This window comes from Choristoneura fumiferana, chromosome 26 (assembly GCF_025370935.1).
Source record: "Choristoneura fumiferana chromosome 26, NRCan_CFum_1, whole genome shotgun sequence".
In the NCBI taxonomy this organism is placed as follows: domain Eukaryota; kingdom Metazoa; phylum Arthropoda; class Insecta; order Lepidoptera; family Tortricidae; genus Choristoneura; species Choristoneura fumiferana.
This window is the reverse complement of record NC_133497.1, coordinates 4808715-4829459: the sequence shown is the minus strand read 5'-3', so window position 1 is coordinate 4829459 and position 20745 is coordinate 4808715. Positions and strand designations below refer to the sequence as shown.

The following is a 20745-nucleotide window of genomic DNA, read 5'->3' as shown; positions in this document are numbered from 1 at the left end:
ACCTTTTATTATCCATAGTCTGACAATAAAGTTTTTTGTAATTGTATTAAGTGCATGGATCAGTCAATTCCATGGTCCACTGATCAACTGCATTCATATGGACCCAAATCTTTGAAATAGTCAAACAAGACTAGTGCATGGAACAGCTAAGTTGTGGACCACTGATCAACTGCAATCATATGGACCCAAATCTTTGATATAACCAAGAAAGACTTTTGCATAAAACAGCGAAGTCCGTGGTCCACTGATCAACTGTATTCATTTGGACCCAATTTATTGGAATCATTGAGTATAGTGCATGGAACAGCTAATTTGTAGTCCACTGATCAACTGTATTCATATGGACCCAAGTCTTTGATATAAGCAAGAAAGACTTGCATAAAACAGCGGAGTCCGTGGTCCATTGATCAACTGTATTTATATGGACCTAAATCTTTAAAATTACCGAGAAAGATTAGTGCATGGATCAGCAAAGTCCTTTGATCAACTGTATTCATATGGACCCAAATTTTTGGAATAATTGAGAGAGACTAGTGCATATAACAGCTAAGTTGTAGAAAACTGATAAACTGTATTCATATGGACCCAAATCTTTGATATAACCAAGAAAGACTATTGCATAGAACAGCGAAGGCCGTGGTCCACTGATCAACTGTATTCATATGGACCCCAATTTTTGACCTAACCAAGAAAGACTAGTGTCTGTAGCACATGTTATGATCCATAGTCTGACAATAAAGTTTTTTGTATTTGTATTAAGTGCATGGAACACTCAAGTCCATGGTCCACTGATCAACTGCATTCATATGGACCCAAATCTTTGAAATATACAAACAAGACTAGTGCATGGAACAGCTAAGTTGTAGTCCACTGGGGACTTGGAAAAAAAAGTACAAATACGGTCATGGAAACTGAGAAAACGACCTAACCAAACTTAGCACTGGTCTGACCCATAAAACCACGTTGTAGTCCACTGGGGACTTGGAAAAAAAAACAGTAAAAAAATCTGTCGTAAACACCTACGGTCATGGAAACTGAGACTTTAGGCCTCACCCATATTTTCCCGTGTTGCCAATACTCGCCACGTTTGATAAGCGGGTGGGCGAGCGTAGTAAGTATATGATGTGGGGTTGCTTAGAAAACGCTGTTGCCCATCTTCTGATATTATCCCTCAGCCGATTCCTACGGTACCCACGGGGGTGGTGGAAGTTGTATGTTGTACTTAGCCTCTACTGTACTTACTTTTTAATTTCCTTATAATGCGTCTTTTTCGAGACCAGAGTATTGATGCTTTTTTTTTTTTACCAGCCGACAATGTATGTTATGACAGTGTTTTTCACTCTGTAATTAAATATTTTATTATGAAAATAAAACATATTTTGAAGAAGCATATTTTGTCAAATGAACTTTTCTCTGAACTCCAAAATTACCGAGATATGAGGCTCAAAAGTTAGTCCGCTACCAAGGGGCTGGGGACTTGGAAAAAAAAACAGTAAAAAAATCTGTCGTAAACACCTACGGTCATGGAAACTGAGACTTTAGGCCTCACCCATATTTTCCCGTGTTGCCAATACTCGCCACGTTTGATAAGCGGGTGGGCGAGCGTAGTAAGTATATGATGTGGGGTTGCTTAGAAAACGCTGTTGCCCATCTTCTGATATTATCCCTCAGCCGATTCCTACGGTACCCACGGGGGTGGTGGAAGTTGTATGTTGTACTTAGCCTCTACTGTACTTACTTTTTAATTTCCTTATAATGCGTCTTTTTCGAGACCAGAGTATTGATGCTTTATGTATTTTTTTCGCAAAGTTCGTGGCTTCATAGTTTCCAATGTGAATTATAATTCAGTTCAATACTTGAAAATATAAATGCATTCACATTATAGATTATAGATAATGATAATCCCGCCAGTTTCGAGGACAAATTACGATAATTTAATTTAGGAAAAAAATACTTCATTAGTTTACAATGTCATGACAACCTATGACAACAAACGAACAAAAAATTATGACTTGACGAATTTGACATTTGACTTGATGTTTTTATTTTATTTTATGGAAAAAGCCACAAGCCATGCAGCCTTTATCTGATTTTATCACTACTAATTTATAATCCGTTAATGCAATTTTCCGTACTTATTTGTTAATACGTTAATGTTATGTGATTTTCTTCCTAATTTCTGTCGGAAAACCAAAGAATTGGCAATACATTTGTTCGTTGCACTTCAGTCTTTTGACTGACGGACTTTGTACCTATGGCCAGCAAAAATATTTAAAAAAAAGTTAAACGAGCTTCAAAATGGTAATTATGTGATTTTGATCAGACAAATCAAACGAAATCTGGCAACGTCGCTTAGCATCGAATTGTCAGCGAGTTGACAACGTAGCTGAAACACACACTACTAACCGAGCCGTTGGCGTACGATACTGTCGCCGTCCACTCACATATTGACAAAAAATAACTAAAATAATCATCTAGATTAAGCTATTAATCAAAAGCTTTCTTTAGGTAAATAAAAAATGCCTCAAATAAAGAACAAAATAAAAGTCAACAGATGTGATTTTAATTTCAAATTATTCTTTCAAGCGCACATGATTGTGTTAATACATTAGTATGGAAATCGTTCCACCTTAAGATGGCCGTCATATTAGATTAGATATCTACAAATCAAGATGGCGGAACATTTACCGCGCGTTCAAATCAAAGCTCACGTTGAAATGCATTTACGAACAAATCTCCCTTACAAGTAGTGTTACATACGCGTCGCTACATCTATAAAACTTATTAGATATAACAATATTTATGTACAATAAAAATGTATATAAATTTATTGCATTGGTTTTGTAAAATACACCAAAGTGGCATACAGGAGGGAGTGCAAATACAAATAAATTGAGTACCTACACGAGGCGATTTATACCGCCTAAATTAGATAAAATATTTCAGCAGATGGTGCTAATTTTGAATATTTGCGCCTTTAACGTAAACATTTACGAGTAACGTACAATATTTCGTACCTATTTAAAAAAAACTCGTATCTTAAATGTTTTTTGCTTTCGATTTGGCTAAAAGTTAATTAACGGGTAGTTTCTACGCATGAACTGAGCCGTCTGTCATAGTTAACGGAAATTAAGAAAACACGTCTATGATCATTTTATTTTAAGATAATCTCTTTATTTTTATAGCGTTCGCGTAGTAGTTTTGATTTATGTCATATTATGCTAATAATATTTTCCATCTTTTTAGAATAATATTATTAATATTTTTTTGTCTAAAATGAAATAGGGATTCCAGTTCTAACTGTTTTTTGTTTTGTTCAAAGTATAATTAAGTGTTAAATTTATGATTAATAAAGTATCGTGTTGATTACAAGTTAAATAAGATGGATTCTCTTTTTATAAACTGATATAAATTATTGAATCAAAATAAAAGTAAAAGGGACCGTGAAAAAACTTAAATCCATCAAGTGATTGACCAAGAAGTGTTTCTGTTCTTTCATACATTTCACTTTGTTTTATTTTTATTTTAACCAAAATTCCTATCTGTCCTGACAAAATCCTTGAGATTTGATTGTTTTTACTCGTAACAGTTGGCATTTGTGAATCAGTTGTTTTATTTAATAATAGTAGTTTGTTGTTATATAGATTTTTTTTTTAATTTTAGGACCAAAATCTCGCTCATAGTTCACAGTGGAAACGGATATAAATGATGAAACAAAATTCAAATTGATTTATCTAAGAATGGTACCAATGTTAACTCGGAAGTTAGGTGCGCATTTAAGGTTAAGTGCGAAGTTAAACTTCCATTTTCCATTATTCGTAGCATGGTGTTTATAACTCCATTTATTTTAACATTTGAAACTTAACGGTAAAATTAGCACACGTTTTAAAATGAAACTATTAAAATTGTGTTAACTTCTATTATAAAACATAATAAATACCGCTAATAAATGTACATGTAGTTATTTTAGTTCATTTGTGTTCGAAATACCGAGAAACGTGTGTTACAATTTGACCGTCAATTCAAGTCTCATTTTGCAGGTGGTAGGACCTTGTGAAAGGTCCGCCCGGATTGCTACCACCATCTTGCTCGCTAATCCTGCCGTGAAGCATCAGTGCTTTCACTGCTGTGTTTCGGCGTGGAGAGTAAGACAGCCGGTGAAATTACTGGCACTTGAGGTATCCCATCTTAGGCCTCTAGGTTGGCAACGCATCTGCAATACCCCTGGTTTTGCAGATGTTTATGGGCGGTGGTGATCTCTTACCATCAGGAGACCCACTTGCTCGTTTGCCATCCAGTCGAATAAAAAAAAAACCTTAGTAAATTAAACGGAATTAGTCTATACATTGTGAGCAATGTCGTAGTGTTCGTTCTGCGTGTTCGTTTACTAAATGAATTGCCACCGGTTAGTGCAATCCTGAAGATGTGGTAGTTCTGTATTCTAGTTGTTTTAGTACCTACTAGTAGGCAAATTAAATGTCCCAGTGAATGACACTATGCCGGAAAATTGTTAGTTATTTTGAAAGTACGACTCAATTATCAAACATAAAGACTAAGCGAATATGCAAACACAAACCGATTCTTCATATATATGACAAGATTTTGTACTAAAGTTGCAAAATACTTGTAACCAGTGTATGACACCAAAGTTGTGACCTAAATACCTAATGAATGATATCTGTCACTCGGTGGTACTCCTTACTAAAACCACTCTCTCTAACGCAGAGCAATAGAAAAATATTAACTCTCACACACGTGCGCAGCGGATATTCAAAGAGTATATAAGTATATAATCATTACGTTTGGCAACCGGCAAAAGCATGTGTTATTGTCACTTTTTCTTTTATTTTTCCTCCGTTAGCAGCGTTTTTTGGTATTGTTTGAAAATTAACATACAATCATAAAATTATTGTCGATATGTTTTGCATAATATCAATGAAACTCTTTAATAAAGAGGAGTGTTTTAACTAAAAGCATTCAATAAAAGCAAGCGTATCAATAAAGCGACCGATGCGGTGCCGCCACAGCGAAATTACGAAGCGTGGTAATATTTCGATGGAGGCAGCAAAGACAGGACTGCTAGCGGATCTCGCAGGTAGAATTTTTTTAAGGACACAAATACAACCGATGGAATTCTATGATATTCCATTTAAGTTTTTACTAGCGGCTTCGATCTTTTGAACCATTTGGCCTGGCTGTTGAATATAATGTTTGGCAAAAACTTCATGCTTCCTGGAAACCCCACGTTTTGTTTTGTGATATTTTAAGATTTTTTTTTAAATTCTACCTGCGATATCCGCTAGCTGTCCTGTCTTTGCTGCTTCCATCGAAATATTACCACGCTTCGTAATTTCGGTGTGGCGGCACCTCATCGGGCGCTTTATTGATACGCTTGCTTTTATTGAATGCTTTTAGTTAAAACACTCCTCTTTATTAAAGAGTTTCATTGATATTATGCAAAATATATCGACAATAATTTTAATTCAAATTCAAAATTCAAAATTCAAATTCAAAAAATTCAAAATTCAAAATTCAAATTCAAATGAGTTATTCAGTAAATAGGCCGTAATGGGCACTTTTACACGTCATTTTTTTAAACTACCAGCGCTTTCGGAAAGACCATCATTGCCAAGAAGAATGCGCCGCAAGAAACTTGGCAGAAAGTCATTTTTTCATCAAAATATAATTACAAATAAAATACTTAAAAACTATATTATACAATTAAAGAAAAAAAATACAAAAGAATACAGGAAATACAGGGATGTATGGGGTCCCTTAGTTACAATACTAAACACAAACTATATCTAAACTATATCTACGTTCAGTGGAAGTGTAGAATGCTTCCACCGTCATAAATTTTAAAATAATTGTATGTTAATTTTCAAACAATACCAAAAAACGCTGCTAACGGAGGAAAAATAAAAGAAAAAGTGACAATAACACATGCTTTTGCCGGTTGCCAAACGTAATGATTTTATACTTATATACTCTTTGAATGTCCGCTGCGCACGTGTGTGAGAGTTAATATTTTTCTATTGCTCTGCGTTAGAGAGAGTGGTTTTAGTAAGGAGTACCACCGAGTGACAGATATCATTCATTAGGTATTTAGGTCACAACTTTGGTGTCATACACTGGTTACAAGTATTTTGCAACTTTAGTACAAAATCTTGTCATATATATGAAGAATCGGTTTGTGTTTGCATATTCGCTTAGTCTTTATGTTTGATAATTGAGTCGTACTTTCAAAATAACTAACAATTTTCCGGCATAGTGTCATTCACTGGGACATTTAATTTGCCTACTAGTATGCTAAAACAACTAAAATACAGAACTACCACATCGTCAGGATTGTACTAACCGGTAGCAATTCATTTAGTGAACGAACACGCAGAACGAACACTACGACATTGCTCACAATGTATATGTCGGCGGCCGATCGTAAAATCCGCCAGATCACGAAATTCCTAGGCATATCGTGAAATGCCGCCATTTCATGAATTGGCTAAGGGACATCCGCCATATCGTTCAAAACTCACCGTTTAGCGATTTGCCTAGTGACGTTTAGGCAGATCATGAAATTCCTAGGCATATCATGAAGCGCCGCCATTTCATGATTTGGCCAGTTTAGGCAGATCATGAAATTCCTAGGCATATCATGAAACGCCGCCATATCGGTTCTGGCACTTCGCCGGCCGCTGCCGCGGCACGCTCGCTTCGCTCGCTCGGCTCGTGCGTCGTGATCACAATTAATACTAACCACTCCTCGCTTCGCTCGTCGTACCTAAATTTTTCTATATAAATAAATAACAACCAGTGAATACTTTATTTATCGCCGACATATACACTAATTCCGTTTAATTTACTAAGGTTTTTTTTATTCGACTGGATGGCAAACGAGCAAGTGGGTCTCCTGATGGTAAGAGATCACCACCGCCCATAAACATCTGCAACACCAGGGGTATTGCAGATGCGTTGCCAACCTAGAGGCCTAAGATGGGATACCTCAAGTGCCAGTAATTTCACCGGCTGTCTTACTCTCCACGCCGAAACACAGCAGTGAAAGCACTGATGCTTCACGGCAGGATTAGCGAGCAAGATGGTGGTAGCAATCCGGGCGGACCTTTCACAAGGTCCTACCACCTGCAAAATGAGACTTGAATTGACGGTCAAATTGTAACACACGTTTCTCGGTAACTAAAATAACTACATGTACATTTATTAGCGGTATTTATTATGTTTTATAATAGAAGTTAACACAATTTTAATAGTTTCATTTTAAAACGTGTGCTAATTTTACCGTTAAGTTTCAAATGTTAAAATAAATTTAGTTATAAACACCATGCTACGAATAATGGAAAATGGAAGTTTAACTTCGCACTTAACCTTTAATGCGCACCTAACTTCCGAGTTAACATTGGTACCATTTAGACCTATCGCGCATGTGTAAGAGTGAGAAAACACGCTGTTGATCGGAAGGAGCGAGTGAGAAGATCGAACTGTTTGGTATACTGTGATCTCACGCGACGCGACAGCAGGAACATCTCAGCCCGGCCCGCCCGGCCTGTCGTTGACTGACTGACAGTCGTTGTGGAACACTCGACAGCGCCGGTCCGTTTCCTACCGGCTACGCAATTGAATACGTGGTGGACAAAACAAACCTACAAATTAAGTAAGTTACTTCCTTCAATGTAATCGTCCACAAACTAGTGCCTGTATTATTTTAACTCATCGCTGTAGGTACTTTCTGCTTAAGTTTTCGCACATTGTGGAGTGGTTGTAGACACCGCGTGTAATAAGATCCTTAACAACAATGAGCCGCGAAATTCCCTCTCTTATGATATTGTTAACTTTTATGACTATCCTAACTTTAAATTAGTATTACTTACTAGTATTGTTACGTAATTGATTTCTCGGAAGCTGCACTAACGATTTTGATGAACTTTGGGATGTATATTTTGGCTAATGCAAGCTGAACCCAGCTATTATTTGAGTGGCAACATTATTCAAATGTCATGGGCAAACAGACCAAAGAGTATAAGAAAACAGACACTTGAGCTTATACTATTATCTATTCTGTGACTTGTTGAGTTTAGTACCTTCGTGTGTTAAAATAGAGTTTTTTTGGAAATTTACTGCTGAAACATGAAGGAAACAATTAAAAGTGGTGTGCCACAGATTATTTTAACTATGATAAGCAAAATCAAAGAAAAACAAGCAAAGAGGGAAGCCTTGTTCAAACAGAAAAAAGAGTGTTTAGATGCGGTGACCGAATTTGTAGGTTAGTAGGCATGGCAAAATATTTTGATACTAATATCCCTTTCAGAACTAGTTTCTCAAAAATATTCTTACTAAACTTTTTATGTTCAACATATCGTTTTAAATAATTATTTAATTTCCAATAAAATGCGATGGGCAGAGAAGCATAAAGTAGGCACGATTCTTATGCTTAACCGTAACTTTTGTACAGCAGAGAAGCTTCTGTACTTGTACTATTACTTATTCTATGGTGAAACCTGGTGATACAATCTGCATTTTTTTGAATTTGCCGCGATTTTGCAGGTTCATCTTTCATTAGCCAGACTCTAGGTACTTACGACAAATATAGAGACGCCGCGTGTCAAGCCAAGTTCAAGCTAACAATGCCCTTAGTGTAAGTTTTCGGTTACAAAATAAGTCTCGATCGCGTTCGCGTTAAAATCTCAATTTGTATGGAAACACGAACAGCGCCTCTAACGGAACGTTTGGGATGTTCGTGTTTTCATACAAATTGAGATTATACGCGAACGCGATCGAGACGTATTGTGTAACCGAAAATTTACACTATCGCCTCAGAAATGGCGAGCAGCACCGTGTGTAATTTTACCCGAACTATTCAGACTTTTGACCCCTTTTAGCTTTTCTAGATAATCTTGTTTGTTTTGTAACTTGTATAAAAATAATAGAAATATAAAAATGTTTACAACTATTTACAGTCAACTTCATAAATAAGTGATCACTTTTGTTCCTTGTCGCTTTCAGTCGGTAAACAATTTCGTATGGCTTTTCAAACATGACATGACGTTAAAATGACAAGGTACGAAAGTGATCACTTATTTATGACGTTGAATGTACCAGTTTGCAAACTGCAAAGCATGCGTAGTATGCCTAAACAGAAAAATATACATTTCTCTTTAGTAAATTAATGTTCTATAAAATACCACGAAAATAACATAAAACTGGAAACGATTTAAAAACTTATGATTCATTTAAAAAAAGACTACTTACATCTTTACGCAATAAATTAATTAAATAAAAGCAGATTTTTTTGTAAGATTTGAAATATTGTAAAAAATATCAAGTGCTGCTTAGTTACTTGTATCTACTTAAACTTAATTAAGTAAGTGTAAATTCTAGCAGCGTAGCGGATGTGCATCCTTTAAACTACCTATAATGGGACCATTAAAATCAGTCTGCTTTGTTTTACTAGCAAAAATGACGTTTACAGATATGCCGTACCAAGAGCTAACTTGCGAAGTGGGTCTTGTGTGTAGCCTGGTGCTCAGAGATGGATCCGTCTTCCAGGGCAGGAGCTTCGGAGTGCAGCTGCCCACAGATGGGGAAGTTGGTAAGAGAATGTAACTGAAATATCAACACAATTGTGTTTAGCCAACAAACCTGTTTTCAGTTTTGTTTCCCGATCATTTTACTTTTACTTAAATGAATCAGTAAGTGGTGGCAGCTTTATTGGTTTATGCAAATTGTAATTTGTTTATTTTTAAGAACCATGTACCGTTTGTGCCCAAATAAACATTAAAACATTAAAACATAAATAAATTGAGCAAATCCCTGTGAAATTCCATACAAAATCCTTGAAATATTTATGGTCTATTCACAGTCAACTTTCTATTAAATCAAACTCGCAACTGCACCAACTCTTTACTGGAATATACTTAAAATTGCTAACAAAGGTTCCAGCTTCCTCGGACAAAAAAAATAAAGCCCCATTTTAGACCATGCAAGAACTTGCATGCAAGTTTCACTACATCGCGGTATTTGTTTGATCAACTAAATTCACTCTCAATAGTCTGCAACAGGGCTTGTTAACGTTACCAAATTCACACTATAAGTAACGTTAAATAACGGTAAAAATCATAAAAATACCTAGTACCGGTATTAAAGTTTAACGTTAATTGATAACTTAACATTATTTAACGTTACCTAATTACCGTTAGTTTTACCGGTAAATTTACTTTACATTGTAGGGCTTGTTAACGTTACCCAATTCACATTATTATAACGATACCGAAGTAACACTATCGGTAATTTTTGCTATGCTACCGAGTGTTGCCAATTTAGCGCTTGCATACTCGCTCGATAAATGAGGATAATCTAAAATTTAACGTTACCCAAGCTTACCGGTAAATAGTAATATAAATACCGTTAAAATGATTTAACGATACTTTTGAATTAACGTTAATTTAATGAATAGCTGATAACGTTACCATTTTTTTTACCGGTAAAAAGTTGTAAAAGTAACGGTAAATCGTTTAACGTTAATTATCATTTAACGTTAATTATCATTTAACGTTAAATCGGTTTGACAGTTGGTAACGTTACCACTTTTTAACGGTATTTAAAGCCCTGGTCTGCAATACAACGCAACTTGCATGCAAATTCTTGCATGGTCTAAATGGGGCTTAAAGCTGAGCAAAAAGGAACGCCTCGTTTTAATTAATGTTTTTTTATTTCTTGTATTTTTTAGTTTTTATTATTATTATAACCTTTCAATTTAAATACTTTAAAAATACCGCTACAATTTCATATAAATAAATATCGGTTAAGGTGTGTAGGTATACTTATTACACAAGAGGCGGCCGCTCGGTTTTAATGAAAATTTGCACTTTAAAGTTGAATATCTCGCAAACATATACAACAAAGTTATAAACAAGGTTAAGGGTTGGTTGTTATAATACAAGGTTGACTGGCAGAGATCCCTATAGGGATAAGGCCGCCTTTGTACTTAACACTACTTTTTTCTGTATCGAAAAATAATGTTTTTTCTGTAACCTTTTTGTTTATCCTTTTGTGCAATAATTAGTATAAACAAACAAACAAACATATTACTGAATCGTAAAATCGTCTTAGCAACACCCCAATGCTTTTAAAAGACCTATCCAACAATACCCCACACCATAGGGTTGGATCAGAAAAAAGTCAACCCCCCCCCTTTTCGTCTATGGGAGGTACTTTAAATTATTTTTTTAATTTTTTTGTACCATTTTGTTGGCATGGTCTGAGCAAAGCCGCAACCGGACAGACAGACAGACAGTCTTGAAGTCGGTGCCTCAGCACGAGCCAGCTGATTTTTTGGCAGTAATTTCACCGGCTGTCTTACTCTCCACGCCGAAACACAACAGTGCAAGCACTGCTGCTTCACGGCAGAGCGAGCAAGATGGTGGCCGGCCATGCTACCATGGTAGCAATCCGGATGGACCTTGCATAAGGGCCTACCACCTGCAAAGAATGATTGAAGCCCATTATATAGTACGAGTACTTACTCGTCCGTAGCCTAGGTGGGTGAGGTAAACGACTATAGTTCCACTCTTGCTGGCTCGTGCTGAGGCACCGACTTGAAACTAGTAGAAAATTATTTTCAAAGTTTTTCAAGTCGGTTTCGACAACGTTTTTTTAGTTTTATTGTCTTTTTATTTATTTGATTGGTTTTTAGTTTTATATAAATTAAAAAATATGTAATACTTAACTTTTTTGTTTGTGGCTGTTGACACCTGATTACGTTGGTCTTTAATACATATCCGAAGATTTTATTTTATGTAGAACGGCCATTCTCATTTTATCGTGCACCAGTCTAATTACCGTATCGCTTCTTTACCGCACTAGTGACACGGTAAGTAGACTTGTGTGCACAGATAAATGTGAATGGCAGCCGTCCTTTTTCTAGATGTACACTCAGTTGCAGTGTCGTGTCGCTTTTGCATGACAAAAAAAGTGGTATGGTAATTAGACACGCGCACGATAAAATGAAAATGGCCGAGAACATAAAAAGTAATTTCATGTCGCCTAGATCCAGCGTAAATACGAACTTTACGAGAATGAGCAGTGAAAAATATTTTTAAATGTTTTAAGGGGGCTCCACTAGGTACAGTCGCCATCAGATATTTCGGAGCGGCCAAGGTGGTCAAAAATATCGGCACATGCACTCTATTTTTAAGGTAACAGAGTTCATGTTTCGATATTTTTGATCACCTTGGCCGTTCCGAAATATCTGATGGCGACTGTACTCGTACTAAAAAACATTCCATTAAACGAAGAATCCTTGTTTAAAGCTCATTAAGTAAATAAATACTTGTAATACAAGCTGGCATTTATTTTTTTAAATATTGCTTCGCAGTTTCTTTACAATACGTTACTGCAACTTGGAATTTAGTTTAGTCATAATCTAATCTATTAACTAATATAGCCGTGGTGGCCTAGTGGTTTGACCTATCGCCTCTCAAGCAGAGGGTCGTGGGTTCAAACCCCGGCTCGCATCTGAGTTTTTCGAAGTTCATGTGCGGAATCACATTTGAAGTTTAACACGTGCTTTGCGGTGAAGGAAAACATCGTGAGGAAACCTGCACAAACCTGCGAAGCAATTCAATGGTGCGTGTGAAGTTCCCAATCCGCACTGGGCCCGCGAGGGAACTATGGCCCAAGCCCTCTTGTTCTGAGAGGAGGCCTGTGCCCAGCAGTGGGACATATATAGGCTGGGATGATAATCTAATCTAATCTTATCATAATCTAAAATATTTGGTAAAAAATATATTTGACATACCTACCTAATAATTTGCACGGAACCCTCGGTGCGTTTAGTCCGACTCACACTTGGCCGGGTTTTAGGTATGTCAGTTTTGCTGGAAATGTACTGCATTAACTACTCCTTAGGTATGCAAATTTGATACTTGCACCAGTTAATGAAAAATAACTCGTTTTCAGGAAGCAAAAGTGCAAGCAGCAAAACGGTGATCTTGATGTAGATTGTGGACTCAAAAACCATCAATTACGTACGATGCTTGATAAAATGAAATACAAAAGTAACGGTAGTGCCATGGGATCATGAACTAGATGCCCAAAATTATGATGGATTGTTTATAAGCAATGGTCCTGGTGATCCAGAAACATGTTAACAAGTTGTGGACAATGTTAGCGGCGTGATAAATCAACCAATACAAAACCTATTTTGGGCCTTTGCATTGGACATCAGTTACTTTCAACTGCTGTAGAATGTAGCACTTTCAAAATGAGGTAACAATTTGTTTATAATTTTAATTTTGTTTTAATCGTAACTATGTGCCTTATTATGTTACAAAATCACTTATATTTTACAGTTACGGAAATCGAAACGTAAGTTACCCTGCCTTCACACATACTGGTACAGGAAGATGTTTCATGACATCATACAGAACCACGGATTTGACGTCGATGGCAGCACGTTACCCAACGACTGGAAAATCCTTTTTACAAATGAAAATTGAAATTAAATTAATATTTCTTTTTATGTGGTAGAGCCCTACTGTAACCACTTGCTGGCTGCAGTACGAATGGGCCGGCTCGACCGGGCTAGTACCACACTCCCACAGAATACCGGCGTGAAATAGTAGTATTGCTACTGTGTTTCGTACGGTGAGTGGGAGATCCGGAGGCCCTCCTCCTACCTCCCTACTACCTACTCCTCCCTCCCCCTTTAGCCACCCCTCTTAGGCCGGCGACGCACCCTCAGTCTGGATGAATTGAAGCGTGATTGACCATCATAATGATTTCAGACTAACAATGGTTTGAATCAAGTCGTATATGGGCCGCAGGGTTGATTGTTTGTGAGAAAAGTGGATCGTGGCTATTTGCTTATGGAGTGCAGAGCCTCTGTGACGTGAACACCAGGGCCCTGACCTGTCGCTTACAAAATGGAGTTACCCTGGGCCGAATTGTTCAAGGAGCCCTCCCATCTGGTCCCCTGCCACCTGTATCAGATCCAAACACTAGAAACTTAGTTGCCGAAGTGTCTGTTAAGGTGTGTATAATTATTAGGGCTTTGTACACAAAGGGTCCAAACAAAGCCATATTTATACTGGCATTCAGGTGTCGTCGTCGTGTATGACAATACAGGTTTTACAGCCAAGCGGTTAGAGCTACAGTCTTCAAGTCTCACAGTTAATATATTTGTTACATATCGTCGCATAGAAGATTGTAAAACAAGAGCATAAAACGAGTTATTTTACCCGAGATGTTCATATATAGACGCGTCGACGGAAAAAGGGGTTTAATGCTCGAGTTTTACACCTGCGTTTTACTTCGATTGATGAACTTGGATTTTAGTTATAATCTAAATACCTACCTACCTAAAAATAAGTACGGAATTACGGATCTCTCAGTGCGCTAGTTCGACTCACACTTGGCCGGCTTTTAGGTTTTGCTGGAAATGTACTGCATTTACTACTCCTTAGGTATGCAAATAGGCACTTGCACCAGTTAATGAAAAATAACTCGTTTTCAGGAAGCAAAAGTGCAGGCAGCGAAATGGCGATGTATCGATCATGGCTGTAGATTGTGGACTTAAAACAATCAATTACGACGCTTCATAAAAAGAAATGCAAAAGTAACGGTAGTACCATGGGATCATAAACTAGATCCCCAAAATTATGATGGATTGTTTATAAGCAATGGTCCTGGTGATCCAGAATTATGTTAACAAGTTGTGGACAATGTTAGCGGCGTGATAAATTTAACCAATACAAAACCTGTTTTGGGCCTTTGCCTTGGACATCAGTTACTATCAACTGCTGTAGGTAGGAAGTAACACTTTCAGAATGAGGTAAGTAATAGTTACTTTGAATGAGATTTAGAATTTTAATTTTCTATGTATTTGACTTGCCTATTATGTTATAAAATTACTTAACGTAAACATTCTCATATTTTACAGTTACGGAAACCGAGGACATAACTTACCCTGCAGATATAGTGGTACAGGAAGATGTTTCATGACATCACAGAACCACGGATTTGCCGTCGATGGCAGTAGCACGTTACCCAAAGACTGGAAAATCCTTTTTACAAATGAAAATTTTTGATGATTTTTTTATGTGGTAGAGCCTTACTGTAACCACTTGCTGGCTGCAGTACGAATGGGCCGGCTCGACCGGGTTAGTACCACACTCCCACAGAATACCGGCGTGAAATAGTAGTTTTGCTACTGTGTTTCGTACGGTGAGTGGGAGATCCGGAGCCCAACTCCTCTCCCCCTGCCCCCTCATCCCTTTCCCCTTTAGCCCCCCTTTTAGGCCGGCAAAGCACCCACAGTCCTAATAATGCTATAGGTGACCATGGGCAGCGGTGATCACTTATCATCAGATAACGCGCATGCTCGTTTGCCAGCTATTTCACATTAAAAAAGACAAAACAAACGAAGGTATACATGAGTCGAAACCATTCTTCAGTGTGCAATTTCATCCTGAACACATAGCAAGCCCAACCAACTTAGAATGTCTATTAGATATTTTTCTTGAAGCTGTAAAAGCATGCAAAACAAATGAAACATATATTATTGACATGAAGATTACAGAAAAGCTTACGTTTACTCCCAGATTAACTGAAAGACCAAAAAAAGTTCTTATTCTTGGTTCAGGGGGCTTATCTGTCGGCCAGGCCGGAGAATTCGATTACTCCGGATCTCAAGGAGTAAGAGCAATCCAAGAAAAAAAATTGAAACTGTGTTAATAAATCCGAATATTACTACCGTTCAAAACCTCAAAAGGTTTAGCAGATAAAGTCTGCTTTCTCCCAATCACTCCTGCTGAATACGTAGAATAAGTGATCAAAGCTGAACGGCCGACGGAAGTTTTACTTACATACGTTTGGAGGGCAAACTGCTTGTTTATGAAAAATACAATGTTTAAGATTCAGGAACACCAATACAATCTATAATTGATACAGAAGATAGATAAATATTTGCAGAAAAAAAGTATGCTATTGGCGAGAAATTAGCTTCAATTGCTGCAGTATTTTCTGGTGATGAAGCTGTTAACGCTTCTTTTCAAATCGATAACCCAGTCATGGCTCGAGCTGCTTTTTCTCTAAGGGGGTTAGGTTCCGATTTTACAAATAATGAAAAAGACTAATTAACTTAACTCATCAAGCTTTACATACTGACCAACTGATTATTGATAAATCACTAAAAGGATCGAAAGAAGTCGAATACGAAGTCGTGAGAGATGCCTATGATAATTGTATAACTGTCTGTGACATGGAAAACGTTGATCCTCTTAAAATCCACACTGGGGAATCGATTGTTGTGGCACCGAGTCAAACACCTAGAATCAAGATTACTACATGTTAAGAAATAGTGCTTTGAAAGTTATAAGGCATTTCGGAATATTGGCGAGTGTAATATACAATACGCCCCCAATCCTAGTTCAGTACAATTCTACATAATAGAAGTCAATGCAGGGTTATCAAGAAGTTCAGCTTTGGCTAGCAAAGCTACCGGGTACCCCTTAGTATATGTTGCGGCTAAATTAGCCCTTAGTATTTCACTTTCTGAAATAAATAATTCAGTAACCGATGTGACTACGGCTTTGAACCAAGAAAAATACAACGATGGGATTTGGCTACATTTACAAGTTTGTACTAAAATTGGAAGCTCCATAAAGAGTGTTGGAGAAGCCATGTCTACAGGGAGACATTTTGAAGAAGCCTTTAAGAAAGCATTGCGAATGGTAGACGAGAACGTTAATGGTTTTGATCCTAATATCAAAGAAGTAAATGAAAATAAATTTAGTGAACCAACTGATAAACGAATGTTTGTCCTGGCTGCTGCCCTCAAAAAGAATTACGTAGTTGAAAATCTTTATGAATTTACGAAAATTGACAGATGGTTCTTAGAGAAGTTTAAAAATATTATCAGATATTACAATATCCTTGAAAATGTCAGTCACAGTTCAATAACAATAGACATACTAAAAAACGCAAAACAGATTGGACTTTCAGATAAACAAATAGCAAAAGCTATAAAAAGTAATGAATTAGCAGAGAAAATTGAGAAAAGAACTAAAAATAACTCCAGTTGTTAAAAAGATTGATACGGTTGCCGCAGAACGGCCGGCTGTATTTAACGTACAATGTAACCAAACACGATTTAGAATTTCCTGGAAGATTTATTTTGGTCTTGGGATCTGGCGTATACAGAATAGGAAGCTCCGTTGAATTTGATTGGTGCGCGGCAGGTTGTCTAAGAGAATCGCTCAATCAAGTTAGAAATACGATAATGGTCAATTATAATCCGGAAACTGTTAGTACTGATAACGATATGAGCCATCGACTATATTTCGAGGAAATATCTTTTGAAGTGGTAATGGACATTTATAACATAGAACATCCTGTCCTGACGGTGTTGTGTTGATGGCGTCATCGGCAGCAAGCGAAGATCTTAGAGACATCACCAGATATGATAGACAATGCTGAAAATAGATTTAAATTTTCTCGCATGCTCCACAGAAAAAATAACCACGAAAAACAACCACCAACAACACCGGTAACAACCACGGTGGAAAGAACTTACCCACCTCGAATCTGCAATAAGTTTTTGCGATGAAGTTGGTTATCCGTGTTTGATCAGCCCTCATATGTACTGAGTGGAGCAGCTATGAACGTGGCATATTCTAGACAAGATTTAGAAGATTACCTTAAGTCAGCTAGCAAAGTGAGTAAAGACCATCCAGTAGTGATTTCAAAATTTGTAATGGCCGCTAAAGAAATTGATGTCAATGTTGTTGCAGCAGATGGTATTATTGTATGTTTGGCTGTACACGTAGAAAATGCAGGTGTTCATTCTGGCGATCCCACGTTAGTAACACCACCACAAAATATAACCACAGAAACATTAGATGAACTCAAAAGAATTACTGGAATATTACCGAGACACTTGATGTTAACGCCCATTTAATATGCAATTGATAGCAAAAGATAACGAACTTAAAGTAATTGAATGTAATGTTAGAGTATCTCGATCATTCCCATTTGTTTCGAAAACACTGAACCATGATTTTGTTGCTATTGCAACCAAAGTTATTTTAGGTTTACCCGTGGAGCCTGTTAATGTCATGGGAGGACGTGGAAAAGTGGGTGCGAACGTGCCACAATTTGTGGCTGGTGGAGATGTTACTTCAGGTGCTGAAATGGCATCAACTAGAGAGGTGGCTTGTTTCGGCGGAAATCGTTATAAAACTTATTTAAAATCACTGATTAGCATGGGCTTCAGAATACCTAAAAAGCCATCTTAATGTCAGTTGGAACATTTAAGTTAGGTAATATTGAGGCCCAAAGAAGCCAAAGGCTATGGTACAAACAAGATGATAGCAGGGCACTATACAGCTGGTGAAACATGCGTCATCATTGAAGATGTTGTGACTTCAGGGTCAAGTGTACTAGAGACTGTCAAAGACTTGGTAAAAGAGGGCCTTAAAGTTGACTCCGCTATCATTATACTGGATGGGGAGCAGGGTGGCAGACAAAACCTTGCGGCAAATGGGGTGAAAATGAAATCATTGTTTACTATGACTAACTAGATTGAAATTTTGTTGAATCATAATAAAATAACAGGAGATGGCTAATACAGTGAAAGGGTATTGAAGAACTACAAAAGCGCCATCAAGCAGTAAGTCTTGATTACTTTATTTACTTATGCAATTTTGAGAGTACCATTTTAAGCAGTAAGAATAGTATAAGAAGTTCTTGTATATTTTTCAGAGGAAGCAGTAGATAGAGCCTCCGTATCCTACGAGAAAAGAGCAGAGCTTGCTACCAATCAAGTTGCAAGGCAGCTATTTGAAATAATAGCACTGAAAAAAGCAATCTCTGCATTTCTGTTGACTTGACTTCCACTGCGAAAATTCTCGACTTGCTGGAAAAAGTTGGGGAGCATGTTTGCCTGGTCAAGACTCATGTCGACATCATAGAGGACTTCAAATCAAACAGCTGTCAAACATTGGCAACACTGTCTTTGCAGTATTTGAATGGATTGTACAAAATTGGGGAAGGGACAGACTGTGTCACTGTCCATTCTTTGCCCGGGAAGGCATTCTAAAAGCATTGAATGGTTCTACAAATGGGGTTAGCAGGGGAGTGTTTCTCTTAGCAGAAGTGAGCAGGGAGGTAATTATAAATACTAGCACATATTTTTGTTATCTTATCCCATTCAGGTTAAACAAGACTGAAAGCTTGTATTCTGCCAGTATTTCTATTCTATGTTTTTATCATAAACAATTTGATTTCTGTCTTGTGATAAGTCTCATAAATTAACTCTTGGGATTATCTTGCTTGGTGATTATTCATGTCATAACATTCAAAAGTATCTAGTTCATGCCATGAGACAGCTTAGCAAGCAAAGGTGTGAATCTCTCACTATCACTCTAATAAAATATAACTTTGTTTTCAGGGCAATCTTATCACACCAGACTACATCAAGGCGACAGTAGAAAGGGCAGCAAAATTCCCAGATCTGATCACTGGCTTTGTTTGCCAAAACAAAGACATATTTAATGATCCAGGGCTGATCCAACTGACACCTGGGGTCCAGCTGAAGACATCAGGAGACGGCCACGGCCAGATTTACAATACACCAGAGAAAGTAGTTCTGGACAAAGGCGCTGACATTGCTGTTGTGGGGAGAGGTATTGTTGCAGCCAAGAGTACAGAGACACAAGCTGTTGTCTACAAAAATGCTCTTTGGAAGTGTTACCAAAAGAGAATTTCTGGCAAAATGGAATAAAATCTCTGGGAGATATATGTAGGTACATATAGATGAAAAACTGAAAGTAATTTTCTTAATTAGAAATAAGTTTAGATGCTATGATACTTTCTAGTACATATAAATCATATCTGATCAGTAAAATAATTTAGATTTAAATTAAGTTTTTGCTGTGATGAGAATAATATGATCATATTCCATCGGTTGGGTGCTATTTGTTGCCATTTACTACTAGTACTTGCCAAGTACTTTATGGACCAGAGGTTTTCAAACATATTTCCTCTAACGCCCACTTTGAATATCAATTATTTTGTAGCGCCCCCCATTTTTTTTCACCTTAAAAACTCAATGACATATTATTCGTCTCACCTTATGAAGGCACAAAGGTGAAAATTTTTCTGGGCCCCTTACCGCTCTCCTCTAGGCTTCCAGCGCCCACAAGGTGGCGTTATCGCCCACTTTGGCGAAGACTGCATTAAATCAGAGTAATCCGTACTAATGTTATACTTAAACAAGCGATCCGCCCCGACTCACGCGGTACAATTTTCAAAACAATAGGTCTCATCAAAGTCACTTTATACTTTTCAGCTCCATTTTTCAAAATCTTTACCCGTGCGAAGCCGGGCGTGTCGCTAGTAATAGTATATACTCGTATAAACCTTTTGTGAAATATTGTCGTACTCCATCCATGGCTTAGTTTAAAAGATCTAGGCGCATATACAGACGGTGGGAAGTACTTAACTTTATTTTATACCATAATACCATGTAAATAAAGATACGAAAGTGAGTATGTCTGTTTGTTTGTTAAGCTGTCACGCTTAAAGTCCTCAACCGATCGTGACGAAATTTGGTATGGAGATGGTTTGAGATCCTAAGAAGTATGTAGGTTAAATTTATCACAGAAAATTGTTAATAATAGTTCCCACGGGCGCGTGCACACGAATTATTTGCAGACAACAGTCGCAGGCACA

The 20745-nt window shown here is 37.3% G+C and overlaps 1 protein-coding gene and 3 pseudogenes across 2 annotated transcripts in view; all 4 read left to right on the top strand.

The window, feature by feature from the left end:
• LOC141442675 (luciferin 4-monooxygenase-like) overlaps window positions 1–20745 on the top strand; it is a 46722-nt gene that overhangs the window by 3380 nt on the left and 22597 nt on the right. The gene's annotated exons all lie outside the window — the stretch shown is intronic.
• LOC141442682 (multifunctional protein r-like) lies at window positions 15102–16148 on the top strand (annotated as a pseudogene).
• Window positions 16274–17675, top strand: LOC141442680 (multifunctional protein CAD pseudogene; annotated as a pseudogene).
• On the top strand, window positions 17672–19990 carry LOC141443113 (uridine 5'-monophosphate synthase-like; annotated as a pseudogene).